Consider the following 19,397-nt stretch of genomic DNA (forward strand, 5'->3'; position numbering starts at 1 on the left):
CTCGTATGGTTGTGTGAGAGGTGCTTAAGCTTCCATGATGTGTGGGTTGATAAGGAACACATTGGATGGCAAGGTCTAACAGTACAATACTTGATTCAGAGACATGGTAATGAACTGCTAATGAGGTGTTTCTCTGTGCACCTTTACCATGTTTCTCTGTGCAGTTTTACCTTTTGTCTGATTCAGGATTCTCTCCATCATGCTAACTGATCAGCTGTCACTGTCCACTTAGCACCAGTGAGGAGAATTTTTATGAATCCTAAGGAAGAACTTTCCAATTTGCTGAATAAATTATGCATGGATATGCACAATGGGCAGCTGCTTCTATCAGTTCCAGTACATTTTTATTATGCAAACATGACATTCATTTCCAGAATGACATTCATTCCTGTAAGGTGCTTATCTATTTTCATCCAGTAGCTAGTAGTGTTGCATGATGGCTCATTCATTAAGATGTCTGACTTACAGTGCCAGTGGACAGAATTCATTGTTAACATTTGATCACCACCTGTGTGGAAGTCATCTATTCTTCCCGAGTCTGTGCTGGATTTCCCTAGTAACACATACTAGTTAATTGGCTGCTCAAAATGATTCCAATATTTTTATTTGTCTTTGCCTTGCGGATCAGGTATGTCTGAAAGGTGTCTAAAATGAGTGAGTTCACTCCGATGAAAACCAATGTTAAATTACGGAGAAACTCACTGACGTTTTTATACTGAGTACTCCTGCTTGCTGAGCAAATTGGATATTAATAATAATATGAAAGAAGAAGGTCGCAATATCATGATACTAAACAGTTCAAAAGTATTGTGCTTTACATTTACTAAATTATTGTACTGATGAGAGTATAACAGTTCTTCTGTGTGAGGTTTACTTGATTAAGAATTCCAGTACAAACATCCCAATGTCTCCTTTTCTTGCCTTCATAAATCACAGAAGATTTCAGTCAGTCAGCCATTAATGCCAGAGATTAGAGATTCACATGTCATACTTCAGTAAATCCAAGGTGGTACATCCTCACCATATACCCAGAAAACCCACTTCCATTAGTGCAGCAGGTTTGTGCCATATTGTATTATATCAACGGTGCAGAGATGTACACCCTTTCAGGCCCACTATGTACTATTGTCCCTGATGTCTAGTGTTTTTTATTTTTCATTATATGCCTTTGAGGCATGCTAGGTACTACAGCGGTTTCTAAACTTTTTTGCACCAAGGACCGGTTTCATGTAAGACAATTTTCCATGGACCACCCATTGAGTGCACATAATAAAGTGCATAATATTTATTTATTTGACATTTGTTTACCGGGGAGGCCTGACTGGACTAGAAGTCCATTTTCAGCAGAGGCCTGGGGAGAAAAGCTCCAAAGTACAATAAAAAGACAATTGACAATAATTAGCAAAAAAGTGCACATTCTGTGCTTAACAGCATAACATTGATTTACTATGGTTGAGAAGTACATAAACCTAATGGCAATCTTATGGATTAATGACTTTCTAAGTCTATAAGATCAATATTTAAAATCTGTCCCTATTATTTGGTTCTGTCCAGCATACCTCTGAACTGTACAGATTTTCTCAGAAAGTCCAAATTTTTGCCTCATATTTTTGGTCTGTTTCTCATAAAATTGTTGTTTTCTGACAAATCACTGGCGGATCAGTGAGGTTTGAAGTAAAAAAATAATGACAGACAGTTCAGTTTCACACTTCATACCCTTCAGAAAATTCATGCTAATGCAAAACCTGTATTTCTATCTACTTTCTAAGTTTGTAAGAGCACTACTTAAAAGTGCCCATATTTTTGGGTCTTTGCTGCCCCTCCTCTTTATTTTTGGCTTTGTCCAGATTTCTTACTCTAAGAGGTTGAGAGGTATGTGTCCAGATTTATTGTGCGAGAAGTTGAGTGGTATGGTCAAGGGGTACACACACCTTGTTGTTGTTGCTGCTGCTGCTGCCATGGATCACTCTCACTATTCACTCTCCCTCTCTGTCACATACACACACATATACACACACACACAGTCTTTTCTGCTTTCATGCATGCATTCACTCACACACACAGACATAAACACACACACAAACACACACACACACACACACACACACACACACACACACACACACACACACACACACACACACACACACACACACACACACACACACACACACACACACACACACACACACACACACACACACACACACACACACACACACACACATACACACATGGACTCTTTTACTTCATGCACACATTCACTTACACATGCAGACAGAAACATACACATGCAGTGTTCAGTTTCCTTGACTTTTATTTTGTACTCGCTGAACACTAAAAGCAGTGCTTAGTGTGTGTAAAATAATGGCTCAATTGATCTCACTGCTCACTCTCTCACATACATACACAGTCTCTTCTTCTTTCATACACTTATGCATTCTGCTTTCATGCATGCATTCACTCACACATGCAGACAGACACATAACCACACTCATACACATACATGCATACATTCACTTTTTTGTTTCACTGTGTGCCTGGTGTCCCAGTACCAAATGATCCATGGACTAGTAGCGGTCCGTGTCCCAGTGGTTGGGGACCACTGATGCACTATATCCCTGGTGTCTAACAATCTCTCCTGACTCATGTATTAATAAACAAGTGCTCCCCGGTGTCTAGTGCTTCCCCAACCCATGCATTAATAATCAAGTATTCCTGATGGCTAGTGATCCCCACTACTTAATGTCGTCCACATTGCTTGTTTGCATGGGGATGTGTGGAAGTGTGATAGCCAACCTAATCCCTCCATTTGCATGTATGCACACACACACACACACACACACACACACACACACACACACACACACACACACACACACACACACACACACACACACACACACACACAGCGTCCTCCCAACCCGATCTAACTCATGGATGCACTCACCTATTCAGCCATACATGCACACTTAACCTACCCCCTCCATAATCCCCCTACTGCTACCTCCCAGGAAGGCACACCCTCATACATGCAGCACCCCCCCCAACACTAACACCTCTCATAACACTACTTTGCAAATAAAATCAACAGTACTTACCCATATTGTAATGGTTGAACATGACCTTTTGGCCATATTCACTACCGCAAGGTGCAAGGAGCAGCTGTGTTAATCTACATGGCTAAGTAATTCTATGAGTTATTCAGCTGTGTAGATGCCTTTTTGTTGGCTGTTTGGGGGGGGGGGAGCACATGGCTAGTTAGGATATGCCTGTCCCCAAGACTACTTCATTAGCATGTAACATGAAAGTTGAGATAGCAGGACATGGTGATGCACATCTTCATGGAAAAGAAACATGGTATGGCTGCCACTGAATACCTAAACATTACCACCAGGGGTACATCTCATAGACAGCTGCCAGTATCCCTTATAAATCTGGACCATTTGTTAATACCTGTTTGAAGATGTGATTTCCCCAGGTTTTTAGAAAGGGCTGTTGCAATGCCTGAACAGTAAAATGCCTTTTCCTTCATAGATCTCTTTACTGGAAAATATTTTTTTCCTTACTTAAAGTGACATTGGAGGTGGTTACATAAAGTAGAAGAGGATGTGTGAAAAGGCAGAATTACCCACTTGGTTTGGAAAACATAATTTTGTATATTTTTAAGCTTTGCTATACTGAAAAATGTTTTGAAATGGCTGTTTTAACTTTGAGCAACAGAGCAACCCTTTTTATAAAGTCAAACTTTATTTTGGCACACTGCTGTTTCGCCTTGCACATGATCTTTTAGTGATTACACATCTCTTTTTCTGTAGTTCAAGACTGAAAAAGAAATAATTGTAGATCAGTAAACCCATATGGTAAAAATAAATACAATAAAAAATGGAAGTATACAAAAAAGTTTTGTTTTATGATAATAAAATAGGGTTAGAAATGGCAGCTGTGGAGTGTGGCAGTCACACATTTTGGTTCCTTACAGGTATTTTCTGGCATGTTTTCTAACTGTCAGTACTTTTAATCTTAACCCAATCTTTCCCTGCTGTTTTCTGTTTTCCTTTTGTATCTAGATATTCAATAACAAATCAAATACTGCCTATGTCTCTGTTCTTTCATTCCTTCTTTTTCTTTGATTTCATGCAAACCTTAAAATTCTCATTTACTTACTAGATACAAGTTTGCTCTTTTAATATTTTGATCTTATATTCCTCCATAAATGACTTAATTTTTTTTTAATTTAGACAGATTATTCTCCTGCATACTTGATTAAGTTTCAATCGTCTTCTTTGTCATAAATTCTCTATAATTATTTTCTGTTATTCTGATGTCGTTAAGTGAAACCACCCACTTCCCATTCCGTTTTGAGTTTCATTTCAGTAATATGTGACTAATCTAGTACTGTTTGAGCAGTATGTAAAGATAAAATTAACATCAGCTTCATTAAACTAATTATAGAATATGAGATCATGCCTTTCAACACTTTTCAAAAATTTCTGCCTATGCTTATTAATTCAGATTTATGTCACTTGACTGATAGCAGTTCAAGTGACTATCTTCCAAAACAAATCCACTGAATCCACTTTAGCAAACACTGAGGTAAAGGATTTTTTTTTCAAGGGGCAATCCCATGTAGAGAGGCACCCTTGATACCCACCCCATGGATGTATAAATGCCTGGTCTGAGGTCACAAAAAAGTGGAAAAAAGAGAAAATACCACCATTGTTGAAATTTGTTTCAGTTGATTTACTTCAGAGGATCAACATTCAATTGATGTGTTGCCTATCTCTAGTCATTTTCCCATCTATTCTAATATCTTCATTATTTAATTTTTGAATATAATCTGAATAACTCTGGTATTGTACTATCCTTACCTTTAGATCACTAGTCATTAAAATCTTGTGATCTTCCCTTGTTTAGTTTTTTTGAGTATAATATATTCTCTAACTTAATACAGAATTCCATTGTCTAACTATTTACTTTTTTACTCTGAGGTGCATGTATATTCAGAAAATATTTTTTTACCATTAATTGCATCATTTAACAAAATATACAAATTGATTTTCTAAATAAGTTTTGATCTTGAATTTTTTGTTAATTTCACATACTTTAGTACACATAGCACGTCTTCCAAAATGTTTACCCTTCTTGCAACTATCTCATAATGTTCATTATCGAGGAAGAAAATCCTGTGTTTCCAGAAAATGTATAATACTAACACTTTTAATAAACTGAAGAGTCACTATATTTTAATGTATTCTTTAATCCAGCCATATGTCATGCTGTTATTATCACTATTTAACTATGATCTGGTTTACATATATGACAACTAAGATCTCCCTGTATCATTCCACTGTATAAATTTCAGCTTCATTAAACTTTCTTAAATTCTCAGTCAATTCTTCATTCATTTATTTTTCTATGAAGGCATGCATAAATTGTTATGGGATGGTATGCACATATAAATTTGTATTTTTCACCTTTGATTGTACACCCTGGAATTAAAATGGTCCATCAATATCAGTGCACTACCATGTGTGACAAAAGGGAAATACTGCCAGCCCAGCTATCTGGAATTTTGTAAATAGTTATATGTCATTTGTGAATATCAGCATGATGCAATTGCTTGTGTTACAGATGTATTAGAACTGTATGTCATAGTGTACAGACGGGTGTGCCGAAGAGATATTTTGTAAAGTACTGAGCAGAAATTCTGTTTAAATGTGTATATTTTAACAACAATGGAAACTGGAACACAGAAGGTTAATTTCAGAAAAATAGCTGAAATTTTAAATTACTTTGTGACAGCCAAAGACAGGATGTCTATACTAGGGAGATCTCTGTGTTATCTTGAAAGAGAAATAACTACTAGGCTTGAGATGTGAAAGTGTTTTATTGTTTTATGGCTTTCAGGATCTGCCTTAGATCTAAGGAAAAAAAATGTTTATGTATTTTCACAGGTAGATGCTAAATGCTGTTGTTTTTGAGGCTGGAAACTGAAGTCAGATGACAAGAAATTATGTTATTCTGCAAGTATCCCAGCAGTAATATGTGGGATGTTAATTTACAAAGCCTCTGAGAGAGAGACTGTACATTTTGTATTTTGTCTTTGACCTGACAAGAACATCCGCTCACCATATCTGCCTGCTGGTTCTGTAGCAAGTTAACTAGGGTACAGTAATTCCTTTAAGATACAGTCAGGAATATAGCTGAGCTTAATTTAGATGTTTTTCTTTATTTATTTGAGACTGTCCTGCAATGTTGCTTTTAAATATTTCCTGTGATATTGAACTTTGAAGTTACTGTGAAGATTTACTGAGTATTTTCTTGTTCTTTTATTATTTGTTATTAAATATATTTAAACCTTTCATTGTAGCTGATCTTTGTGAGACATATTTCAGTTCTGAGAGTACTTGAATATATTTATTTTGTGACACTGTGTAGACCACTGCTAATAGCCTTGCTCTTGGTCAAAATTTGTATTAATAATAACATTACACAGTAAGATTGGACACCCTTTGTTAAGGGCCTTAAAGTAGCTGATAAGTAGTGGCTGGTGGCAGTAAAAACTACCTTATAGTCTGGGCAGAAAGGGGGCATATATAGTAAACCTGGACCAGCCTTTCCCAGATGTGTGTGTGTATAAAATCAAATCTCAAAGTGTGTGTGTGTGTGTGTGTGTGTGTGTGTGTGTGTGTGTGTCAGCTACTTGGGTAGGGACACGAAGCACTGGTTGGACTTACTAAGTCTCTATAATTTGTTTTGAACAAAGAGCACTATCAGTGCATGTTCCAATTTATACATTATCTAATTTTGTACTCTAGCAACATTATAGAAGGAGACCAGGGACACCGCCCTAGTTTTCCCATTATTCTTCCTTTTTAATGATCTAGCTCTTTCATTTTCAAGACTACATATTTGTTTATTACCAGTAACTTGCTTAGTCCTATTTTGTCTTATACCTCCATGACTTTCTTTTGGAATATGAAAGTTTTCCTGATTGCAAAATCTATCTTTCTAGCCATACAATCTAAATGGCTATCTGTTTTCAACTTTATCGCTCATTTGAGATCATTATTTTATCATTTTTACAACATTTTATTATCCACAATTGTTATTATATTTTCAAAAATAAATGTGTTAAATTATCAAAAAATGCCATGTAATCCTCTTCTATCTCATACAATATGTGTGAGTAAAATTTAATCAGCTAAAGTTTTGGGTAAAAGGTCAGAGTCATCTTATTATTTATTCTATACCATATTATTTACATTTTTGACATTTTGTTCTACTTTCAAAACAACATCGAGTCCTTACTTTCATATCCTTTTATAATGCCATTTCATTTTTATTCACATATCTATAATTGCTTTTTACTTTATTCCTTAATCCCTGTCCTTTATTAATTATTTCACTTCCCTTATAAGGACGTGCTAATTCTATCTTAATATCTTGTCACCTTCTTTGCTTTTTTCTTTATCTTTCATGCTCACTACAGCTGACTCACTTTTTGCTGTGCCAGTTTCCTCTTCCAACTGTTCACCTTCTTGTTATGTTTTATCAATCATTTCTTTCCTTCTCTTCTTAATCTATGTTAATTTCTTCCCTTTCTTTATATAGATTGTCATTTACTTTTCTCAGCAACATTTACTTATTTTGAGAGTGCTACTATTCTTGTTACTTTGCAGGACACAGTTTGAATTTTTATGAAGTTGACTATTAACTGTTCTCATACAAAGTTTTGTGCTACTTCCTTCTTTCTCATTAGAAATCATGATGATCCAAAGAGAGGGAAGAATCCGCCCAGGTTCATAGATCCCTGACTACATTTGTAGCTTGTAGTGCTGTATTGTCTATAGAGTATGTGGAGGAGAGGGGGTTTGTACCAAATACTTTTTAGCATTTAGCATTTAATTTGAGCCTATTCTAGTACACCAAGAGTTTACTAGACAGAGTTCATTTCGGAGGGTTTGGGTGTCAGAGGGTGAATTAACAGCAACCCACAATCTTTTAATCATCTACAAACTTTGTTAGCAAGAAGTTGTTGATCTCTGCTTGGAGATATGAGAGGAAAAGGCCAAAAAATACAGGTCCCATCACCTAAGATTCAGTGACATTGTTAGTTACTTTCATACTTTCTGATGAAGTACCTGCAACTCCACTGTGTCAGCTCTGTCTTTAAGTCAGTTTGTTATACATTGTACTACATATGAGTGAATTTTTAAAGTATTTATCTTCTTTATAATTCATGGAAGGTGTAGTTGAAGGCCTTTATCAGGTCAAAGTACACCATTTGTACCGCATGGCCACCCTCTATAACCTCTGTAACCACTTCAAAGAAGATTACCATATTCAGTAGACAGGATCTACCCTTCACAAAGCCAAACTATTGAGGTTTGAGTCAAATAATATTCTGGATAATGTAGCTTATGAGGTTAGTTATGATATGTTCCATGACTTTGCAGATGAGACTTGTAAGACTGGCAGATCTGTAATTACCTGGGTTGCTTGTAAGATCACCCATACGAAGAGGCATCAGCATAGCAGTGCAAAATACATCAAGGACAAAACCAGTAGCTAAACTTAGATTAAACAATTTAAGTAGTGTGTCTGCAAAGGCGTGTTTATTGCTATTAATTAAGCAACTAGGTCTATTGTCAGGTCCCAATAAGGAAGAATTTATCATCTTAGTTAGCACTTTTAGTAAATTATCTTTAAAGATAAATGGGGCCCGGCAGGGGCGGGGGGGGGGGGTAAAGGATTTAGGTATTTCAGAACTTAGGACAGAAACCTTGGGAGTGAAATTAGTTATACATTTGTTTGCAAGGATATCAACAATATCTAATGGGTCAGAAAATGAGACATTACTATGAATAAGTTTAGAGTAATGTGAGATATCGTTTACTTTTTTAACATAGCCAGAGAAGGATTTATACTTTTCTTTGGCTTCAGAGGCCAAACTAAATTGATGGGCTCTTTCAGTGGACTTGATAGTATGTTTTAAGTTTTTTTTGTAATCCTTTTGTTATTTCTTAATGGAGTCTGGATCTACTATTTAATTTAAGGAGCATCTTTCTTTTGTTGTAGAGTTTATGTATGATGACAGACTATTAGGGTGGTTTGTTTTTGATTGTCCCACAATCTCATGGTGTTCTGGTGGGGACTGCTAGCTCTATGTGTTTTTCTAAATGAGTGTAAAACTCTTTCGGGAAGTTTGCTGCTGTATCAAGATCAGGTGTGATGTAGTCATAAGTGAATGTTGATACTTCATCATAGTGTAGGTTGAGATCGCCATGTCTGTAGACCTTAAATTCACTGGGCTTGCTGTAGCAGCATTTAGGAGATTAAAGGAGAAGGTTTCAAGTTTGTAGTCAAACTTCACTGGGGAAGAGATACCACAGAAGTAGTGGTGACCATATCTGAAAGAATGAAGTCATCTAGTAGATTTGTTTGCCAACTGCTCAAGGGAGGTTTTGTTTATAAAGTCTAGGAATTTTTGGGCATATCCTACATTGGAGGGATATGTATCCCAGTTTATTGAAGGGTAGTTAAAGTCATCCAAAATAATGGAGCTTTCTGCTAATAGGGAGATCATTTTGAAAACTAAGGAACCTTATGTGGTCATCTTGAGACAAAAAAGGTGTTCTGTAACAAGCTATTAATTGATAATTAATCCTATCTAGAGGTATCTGTAGCTCAATTAGCTCAGTTATGCTCCTTGACAAATATGGAGATCCCACAATTGTTGCCATTGTGTCTATAGACATGAAAAGTGTAAAACCCAGATGCAGAGGGAGTCAGTCTTAACATCTGACCCAAGTCTTAGTAACTATGCAGACACAGATGTTTTCCAAATACAAGAAGTCCTAAGACCAGACAATCTATTGCTTAGACTTCTGGCATTCAAGAGAGCCAAACTAATGTGATCTGATTTCAGGACTGATACATTTGTTACTTCAGAGATTCCATCCTCTGGACTCCACTTAAAAAAAAGGCATTAGGGCCAGCAAAGTCTTTAGCCAATCACAAGCATTTGGATGAGAGGTACTGGCAATTATTAGCAAAGCAAGCTGGACTATAAAACATTTTGTCCCATGCAGACACATACTGAACCTCCCTGGAATGGCACCAGCAATTTAATCAATTATTGGAACCAATTATCTTTTCTTTATATCTAGGCTTTAGTCAAGGAGGAGGATGGATTTCACTTAGGATCAGTGTCTTACCTGTATTTGTAGCATGCATGTACAGGTCTGACATGTCTCACTGCATGTGCCGCAGATTTTACATCTCAAGTCAAGTGTTTCACTTCTGCATGTTTCATTGCCATGTCATAGTCACATGTGTCAGGAGTTAATGACTCTAGGGCCCTTATAATGTCAGAAATCCTGGTCCCTAAAAGATAACTCACTATGACCCCCTCCTTGTCCAGCCTTGTGAGGGATAAGTCAGGGTGCCTGTTAATAGAGTCACCTATCACTAAAACATTTTTGTTGCTGGTGTGGATCAGAGTGGTAGAGTTGGAGTCTTATTGCTGAGGGGAACTCTTCATGGTAGATGGGTAAGTGGCCAGATTTTTGCTAGAGCTTAGTATTCTTATTTCTAAAAGGCTTTAGATGTAATTTATTTACAGCCTCAGCATAAGACATTTTGGTGTGAATAGTGAAGGATTGTGATAGAGATATATGAAGCTCATAAGAGAAGTTTTTAGGTAAGAGGAGAGATGGGAAACCCTCCAGATTAGGTGTTTAATACCTCTCACAGATGGAATTACTACTGCTGAGACTAAGTATAGTATTTGTGAGCACCGGGCACTTAGCACACTGCCTTATGAGACTTAGTTCTAAAAAGCTGGCAACAGAGGTAAAACAAGCACACTGACCTTCCATCTTGTCCAGAGTTTGGGTTTTTTCACTACCAAAGTAAATGCAGCAAATGATGTAGGCAATTATGGTAGAACACATACAATGTACAGAATGGTAGACTTGTCTGAGATGTTGCAGGTTTTAAAAGTCAGATGGAAAAAAAAAGAGTTGATATTTCTAGGTGCAGGACTGTGCACTAAACAGACAGGAAGATATGAAAAAGAGAGTAACCCAAGCTTTAGAAGATTAAGGGATGAGCTTCCAGTTTATTAATCTAGACTTCATTAGTGTTAGCAGATGAGATGAAACTTGGAGGAGTGTTTAAAGACAAATTTTTAATAAGGGCAGGCAACTCAAGAGCTACTAAGTCAAAGAACAACACAGGTTGGTTGAGTAGACACTCACTATTCAGGATCTTATCAAATACGATAGAAGGGTAAAGGGATTTTAATAAATTAAAAGGAGTGACTTCACAAAATTATACTTTTGTGCTTAATGACAACAGACAATAAAAGTGGAGGGGAGTTTTATAGTTAAACTAACATAAGGAACAGATAACGAGAGACATTTGGTTTAAGAATAAGATAAAAGAATGGAAAGTTTTTTTCATCCCATTAGCTCTGTTGTTGAATAGCTGTGACTGGCAAAAAATAGAAGTGAAAAGGGTTGATAAAATATATATATATATATATATATATATATATATATATATATATATATATATATATATGTGGGCCTCAACAGACAATTCCATTCGTACTTCTACCCTGTCCCCTGCCTGGAAGCAACCACAATTCCTTAGTCTTAATTTGTCTTACAAAAGACAATCAAACTTTAATTCCAAAAGTTAGACATCTTGCAAAAACTGTACAGTTATTCACTACAGTTACCAAATATACTCTAGAAGAGCTTTGCATCATTTTACCAAGGCACTGTAAGGACAGAAACAAACAAACAACAACAAAAAAAAAAAAAAAAACAAAAGAAAAAAAATTGATTAAAATAACTTAGCAAGGATTCAAAAACAGACAGTACTCATTACTGATTTCTGTTACATAACAGAACTCAACTGGGGAGTGCTTTACCAGTTCCAAATGCTGGATCTGCTCTAAATCCTGTAAAGGGGCTTACAGTTATTGAGTTGGTCACAATCAGTAAACCTATTGACAGACTGTATTTGTAAATGACTTTCTTCCCCGATCTTTACTTAACATAAAACCTGTATGCCAAATAAATATGTCACATACTGGCATTAGTATAATTATATCAGCAGCTGGTAGTGGGTATGAAGTGTTTTGGTAAATGGAGGAAGTCTGTATGATTGAAGAGGGTGTGCTTTGTATATGACGACTCTATGTAGCAACTCCTTACTTAAGCTTTTTATGTTTTGACAGGAGGGAGGAAAACATTTTGTAGAAGGCTTGCAATGTTTTGAAAGGGTATTTAGGAGGAGGAGGAAGAAATACAAGTAAGAAATACATAAATAAGGCTGTGGAAGAAATAGCTGAGGATGAGAAGAAAGATGAGTTGTAAGAGCTGGGATGAAGGAATGGTGATAGTCACAATGTAGTTACCGGGCAAGGTAGGTGAGAGATTAAGTCATATGCAGAGGTTAATGAAAGGGTGCAGCTACAGAGTAAGGAGTTTTCAAAATATCCATAAATAAGAAAGGAATATATTACCACGTGTTTCAGTTTTTCAAGAGATCCTATTTTGCTTTTAATATTTCAATTTTTCAGGACATCCTGTTTTTCTGTTAATGTTAATGCAGCTTTTCTTTTTCCTGATTGACTAATTTTAAGTTGCAATTTAGAACCACAGTGTACACTGCTAGTGGCTTGATATGATTTGCATGTTGCCCTGTACAATGTGTATGATGTGTCTGCAACCACTGCATCCTTCTTCCAATTTATTTAGCTGCATTACCTTAACAGGTACACTAGGGGGAGATGCCTTCCATTAAGAGCTTAGGTGCATCCTTTCATTCATTTTACCATCCCTTGACTGAATTTTAAAGATATGCAGGTAGGTGTGTGTGCCTTCTTTGAAGGTTGGGCGCCAGGCTGGCAATTCGACACCATAAAAATCCACTGACAATCAATAGCGGACCGGGAAAAGCTGAAAGAGTTTTGTCCAGCTCTGTTCCTGTATGCTAAGTGGAAGTGAACTTTAAAAGGCAAGTCTCTGAAGCTTAATGTCTATAGTGGTAGAAAATGATTGTTTATTATTAGAGTAATCATTAAGTAATTAAATTAAAACGTAGTTCATTGATTATTATTAAAAGTATATTTGTTTGCCACTGAATTCTTCAAGTATAGTATTTGGAATTTTTTATTCTGTCCAAATTAAAAATAAATAAAGGAAGGAAAAAAAAACAGAATTGTTGTAGGCAACATAATGCAGGAGCAATTTCCTTAAGGCCACTAAGCCAACAGCATAAGCTGCAGCTCTCAGGATTTAACTGAAAGTAGGAGAAGCATTATTTAAGGATTTTTCTAAAATTGCACAAACAACAGAAGAAGACAGTCAGATTTAAAAAAAATATATGTCCAGAACTGGAAGGAAAGTTTAATTTCTTTCTTCCTTTAGCAAAATTGTTTATTTGTAATTTCTATATTTATTTTAGGCAACGTTTGGAGTAACTGTGGCTTTATAGTATTAGAATTACAGTATATTATTGCCTAGTTAAATTAAGTGAAGACGCTTTACAATAGAAGATGGTGTTTGCAAGATACAAAGGTAAAGTGGTCAACATTTTCACCTTAAATGAATTTAATATGAAGAGGATTGCTATAACCAAAATTTAAATAAAAATAAAGATAAACAAAATGAGACAGAACCTTTAGAGTTACTTCAAGTTAAGAAAGAATCTACCAAATACCTCCCATTGGTTCATCATTGGGGCACAATGACTTACAGATTTAATTGATGCTTACATTACTCATTTAAAGACTCAAGACAAAAACAATTAATTTGTTAATTTAAATGACTTATTAGCTGAAGATAGAAATGTGTGTGATATCAGAGATGATCAAGCATGGATAAATGACTAAGAGACTCAGAAGACATTTAAATAACTGATATGTGCACAGTTAGAAATTAGTTCATCACAGTTAAAAAAGTTCCCAGATGTATTCAAAGTGTGTAAAGTGCCATGTAAGATGGAATTGTCTAAAATGAGTAAAGAGTGAATGAAATGAGTTATGTGAATTTTAAGCATGAGAAACATATTGTTTGCTCTTCCTCCCTGCAGCTGAACTCGAGCAGCCATCAGTTCCTCTCGTCGTTCACCAGAATATACTGGACCCACCTTTGCCTTCCCCAGACCCATCTGACCCATGTCTGGGGATGGTAAGGAGAACAAGGAAGCTGATACAGTGTCATAGTGCTACCAAGGAGTTTTCACAAACTTTCTCCAGCCTCACCGTATCCTTACGAACTACACAATTGCTGCCTGTAGCAGATGCATGCATGCTTGCTTGCACTTATGAGGAACCCCCTGACCAAGCAGCATACTTCTTGCAGTGCAGAGCCCACCCAGATGTAAATGATGCTATTGCACTGAACCTAGGCAGCCTGCCTTACCCTAGGATAAGAGTGTTTGCTTCTATACTTCCCCCTGTCTAGTACATCCAGCACCCATGTTACTAAATGAACATGTAGCATCTGGGGTGCAGTAAGGACTTTATCCACTTGTGCCATGACGATCGAGAAGAAACATATTGTTGATATGTACCGCAGATAATATGGATATACATATAGGTTCATAGGTTGGTACTGGGCTATCTGCCTGAAGGCATATATTAGCCCAGCCACGTTGTGCGGTATTCACCGCCCCTTTAGTAGTTCCCTAGACCCTTGTACTAGCAGCTAGTACCCTTGGCCCCTATCTAGTAGTGCTGTTGGTGTGATCCCCAGTGTGAACTTTCTGTTACCCATTCACACATCAAGGTTCCTCTTGAAGAGTGATATTGAGGGGCTCTGTCTTATGTAGATGACCCTGTTCCATAGTAAGGGAAGTCTCTGCGAAGGGAATCTATCGCTCCAGCATGTTCTATTCATTGTTGTGTTGAGGTTTATATCCCTAGAGTGTGTAGCTCGAGTAGATTTGGTTTTGCTAAGATGGAGCATGTTCAACAATTCTGGGTTGGACATGGCTCTGTACGTTAGACAGAGATCGCCTCTGAGAAAGCAGTATGCAACAGAGAACAGTCTTAGCTTTTTCAATTGTGCTGCATAGGGCAACTGTTTGAGGCCAGTAATCCTCTTGGTTAGGTACCTCTGTGGTCTCTCCAGCTGCTGGAGATGTCCAGCCAGGTACATTCCAATTGGTGCATTGTACTCAATAATGGGTCTGTTGAGGGAAGAGTAGAGGGGCACCATTACATCCTTAGATCTTGATGTGAACCCTTTTGTGATCAGATGGGTCACACAGAATGATTTTCTAACCACTTTGGCAACATGGTTATCAAGGAAAGCTGACTATCTACTATATGAGAAAAATAAATGGTTTCTGGTTAATCAAGTCTGTAGATGCTGTGCAGAATGATATCACATTGCTAAAGATGGCAAGATGAAGTAAAAGAAATGGAGCCAAAAGGACTACATTTGTTTGAAGAAAACAAAGAAAATTAGTTGCTATTGGGTATACTTTGTGCTGAGATCAAATAATGCACAAAATAAAAGTACAGTCAGGGAGTGGTCAGTGAATCAGCTGAAAATCTCATAAGAAAAGCTTATATTTAAATTTAATGTAGTGTTTAGACTAGATATTGGTGCAAAGTCAAAGTAATGTTTTTTCAAAGGTTTGCAGCAGTGAGGCTGAAAAAGAGAAAACCAAAATCATCAAGTAAACTTCTTACTTATTTTAGTTAACATAAATTTATTGGCTCTAGATGATGGCCATTACTGAAATGACAATCTCGACCCCTGGTGCAAAAAAATGGGAAAATGGGTTGTAAATGAATTAATGGATAAGTGCTCATGTATGAATTGAAAGAATATGAAATGCAACACTTACTGCCAGTTGATATAATGAACACATCTTTCAGTTTGTATTACTTGACTGGTTAGAATCTTGGCATGGTGCACAGAATTTACAGTATGAATATGCAGACTGTAGATTTACTATGAATACCATTTATTTAATGATTCTACCTGATTAGTCTGGTTTTACCAAACTCATACATGTTCTGTAGTATTACTGATACTGTATGCTCCAAAGAAAGTAGCCAAACTCATACACATTCTGTAGATTTACTAATACTGTATGCTCCAAAGAAAGTAGTCAAACTCATACACATTCTGTAGTATTACTAATACTGTATGCTCTAAAGAAAGTAGCCTAACTCATACACATTCTCTAGTATTACTAATACTATATGCTCCAAAGAAAGTAGCCAAACTCATACACGTTCTGTAGTATTACTAATACTGTATGCTCCAAAGAATGTAGCCTAACTCATACAGGTTCTGTAGTATTACTAATACTGTATGCTCCAAAGAAAGTAGCCAAACTCATACACGTTCTGTAGTATTACTGATACTGTATGCTGCAAAGAAAGTAGCCAAACTCATACACATTCTGTAGTATTACTAATACTGTATGCTCCAAAGAAAGTAGCCTAACTCATACACGTTCTGTAGTATTACTAATACTGTATGCTCCAAAGGAAGTAGCCTAACTCATACACGTTCTGTAGTATTACTAATACTGTATGCTCCAAAGAAAGTAGCCAAGCTCATACACATTCTGTAGTATTACTAATACTGTATGCTGCAAAGAAAGTAGCCAAACTCATACACGTTCTGTAGTATTACTAATACTGTATGCTCCAAAGAAAGTAGCCTAACCCATACAGGTTCTGTAGTATTACTAATACTATATGCTCCAAAGAAAATAGCCTAACTCATACACGTTCTGTAGTATTACTAATACTGTATGCTGCAAAGAAAGTAGCCAAACTCATACACGTTCTGTAGTATTACTAATACTGTATGCTCCAAAGAAAGTAGCCTAACTCATACACGTTCTGTAGTATTACTAATACTGTATGCTCCAAAGAAAGTAGCCTAACTCATACACGTTCTGTAGTATTACTAATACTGTATGCTCCAAAGAAAGTAGCCTAACTCATACACATTCTGTAGTATTACTAATACTGTATGCTCCGAAGAAATTAGCCAAACTCATACACGTTCTGTAGTATTACTAATACTGTATGCTCCAAAGAAAGTAGCCAAACTCATACACATTCTGTAGTATTACTAATACTGTATGCTACAAAGAAAGTAGTCAGGCTCATAAACATTCTGTAGTATTACTAATACTGTATGCTCCAAATAAAGTAACCTAACTCATACACATTCTGTAGTATTACTAATACTGTATGCTCCAAAGAAAGTAGCCCAACTCATATACATTCTCTAGTATTACTAATACTGTATGCTCCAAAGAAAGTAGCCAAACTCATACATGTTCCATAGTATTACTAATACTGTATGCTCCAAAGAAAGTAGCCAAACTCATACACATTCTGTAGTATTACTAATACTGTATGCTACAAAGAAAGTAGCCAGGCTCATACACGTTCTGTAGTATTACTAATATTGTATGCTCCAAAGAAAGTAACCTAACTCATACACATTCTGTAGTATTACTAATACTGTATGCTCCAAAGAAAGTAGCCTAACTCATATACATTCTCTAGTATTACTAATATTGTATGCTCCAAAGAAAGTAGCCAAACTCATACATGTTCCATAGTATAACTAATACTGTATGCTCCAAAGAAAGTAGCCAAACTCATACACATTCTGCAGTATTACTAATACTGTAAGGTTCAAAGAAAGTAGCCAAACTCATACATGTTCCATAGTATTACTAATACTGTATGCTCTAAAGAAAGTAGCCTAACTCATACACATTCTGCAGTTTTACTAATACTGTAAGGTTCAAAGAAAGTAGCCAAACTCATACATATTCCATAGTATTACTAATACTGTATGCTCCAAAGAAAGTAACCTAACTCATACACATTCTGTAGTATTACTAATACTGTATGCTCCAAAGAAAGTAGCCAAACTCATATACATTCTCTAGTATTACTAATACTGTATGCTCCAAAGAAAGTAGCCAAACTCATACATGTTCCATAGTATTACTAATACTGTATGCTCCAAAGAAAGTAGCCAAACTCATATACATTCTGTAGTATTACTAATACTGTATGCTCCAAAGAAAGTAGCCAAACTCATACACGTTCTGTAGTATTACTAATACTGTATGCTCCAAAGAAAGTAGCCAAGCTCATACACGTTCTGTAGTATTACTAATACTGTAAGGTTCAAAGAAAGTAGTAGAATCAAAAAGGACTTAAAATGCATAAAGAGTAAAGATGTGATTATGAAAGAACAGACGAATGAATGGGTCGATAACACTGCTATTTTTGTGAAACTAGATATCATTTATATTTGTATCGATCCAAAAGATCAAACTGAAGCAACAACAAATAAGCATGACTCACATCGTAAGTCTGAAGAAGGATCTGTATTAGGTCTTCTACTCTTCTCTCTGTTCATTAATGACCTTGGTGAAGCCCTATCTAAACTACACCACATTTTATGTGCTCGTGACTTCCTCTTACTACAATCATACAAATGTCTTCTTACTCTTCCGACTCAACTGCAACAATTATTTTCACAACTTGGAAAAACAATGCAGTATTTTCTTTTCCACATAAATTATTCTAAGTTAATGTCACCAATAAAATAATATTATTCCAGCTGCATTCCATTATACATACATATAGCTCTAGCCATCATTACTTCTTCCCAAACTGGAATATGGATTGCCACTTCTTATCTTCCATTCCAACTACAATACTCAAAGACTGCAGACTACTGAGAATAAAATTTGCAGAAATATACCACGGGCTAGTGATCAGACTCACCACTGCAACCTTCTTCATAGCTGACACTGGCTACCAGTACCTCACAAGCAACCTATCTTCTGGGCACTCCTTTGCATACAATACTACACAATGGCTACTGCCCACCAATAAGAAGAAATCTACCCATTAGAGAGCATGTGTACTCATTAAAAAATTCATAAGACAATGGCATCCTGCTTAATATACCACTAGGCCTATTTTATGAAATAAAATTTCATCTGAAATTAGGGGACTGAATTCTCTGAGTTTAAAAAGTCCCTATCCGTACAACTACAAAATAAAGCCAGTTGAAAAAGCTGTAAAAATAATGGCCAGACATAGTCCCCTACTACACCCTTTCCTTCATCTGTTGTTAGTTCACCTAAAACATAATTATATTGGTGATATAGAGTATTATTATATTGCTAAAATATAATTAATTCCTATAATGCTCCCTATACATAAATATAGAATTATGCCTATCCTGCATTTATCATGCTTCAGAGTTATAAAATGTACATAGTATAACTTTATTTTCTTAATATATTAGTTTGCATGTAGCTATACCATGAGTGCTGTCTTAATATACTTTAGATTGCATGTG

General features: G+C 36.1%; 1 protein-coding gene across 1 annotated transcript in view; it reads right to left on the reverse strand.

Moving 5' to 3' along the window:
- The window catches only part of LOC122815322 (protein mono-ADP-ribosyltransferase PARP12-like), a 289,865-nt gene that overhangs the window by 247,036 nt on the left and 23,432 nt on the right, over positions 1–19,397 (reverse strand). The window lies entirely within an intron of this gene.

This window comes from Protopterus annectens, chromosome 11.part0 (assembly GCF_019279795.1).
Source record: "Protopterus annectens isolate FY-2018-M chromosome 11.part0, PAN1.0, whole genome shotgun sequence".
Taxonomy (NCBI): Eukaryota; Metazoa; Chordata; order Ceratodontiformes; family Protopteridae; genus Protopterus; species Protopterus annectens.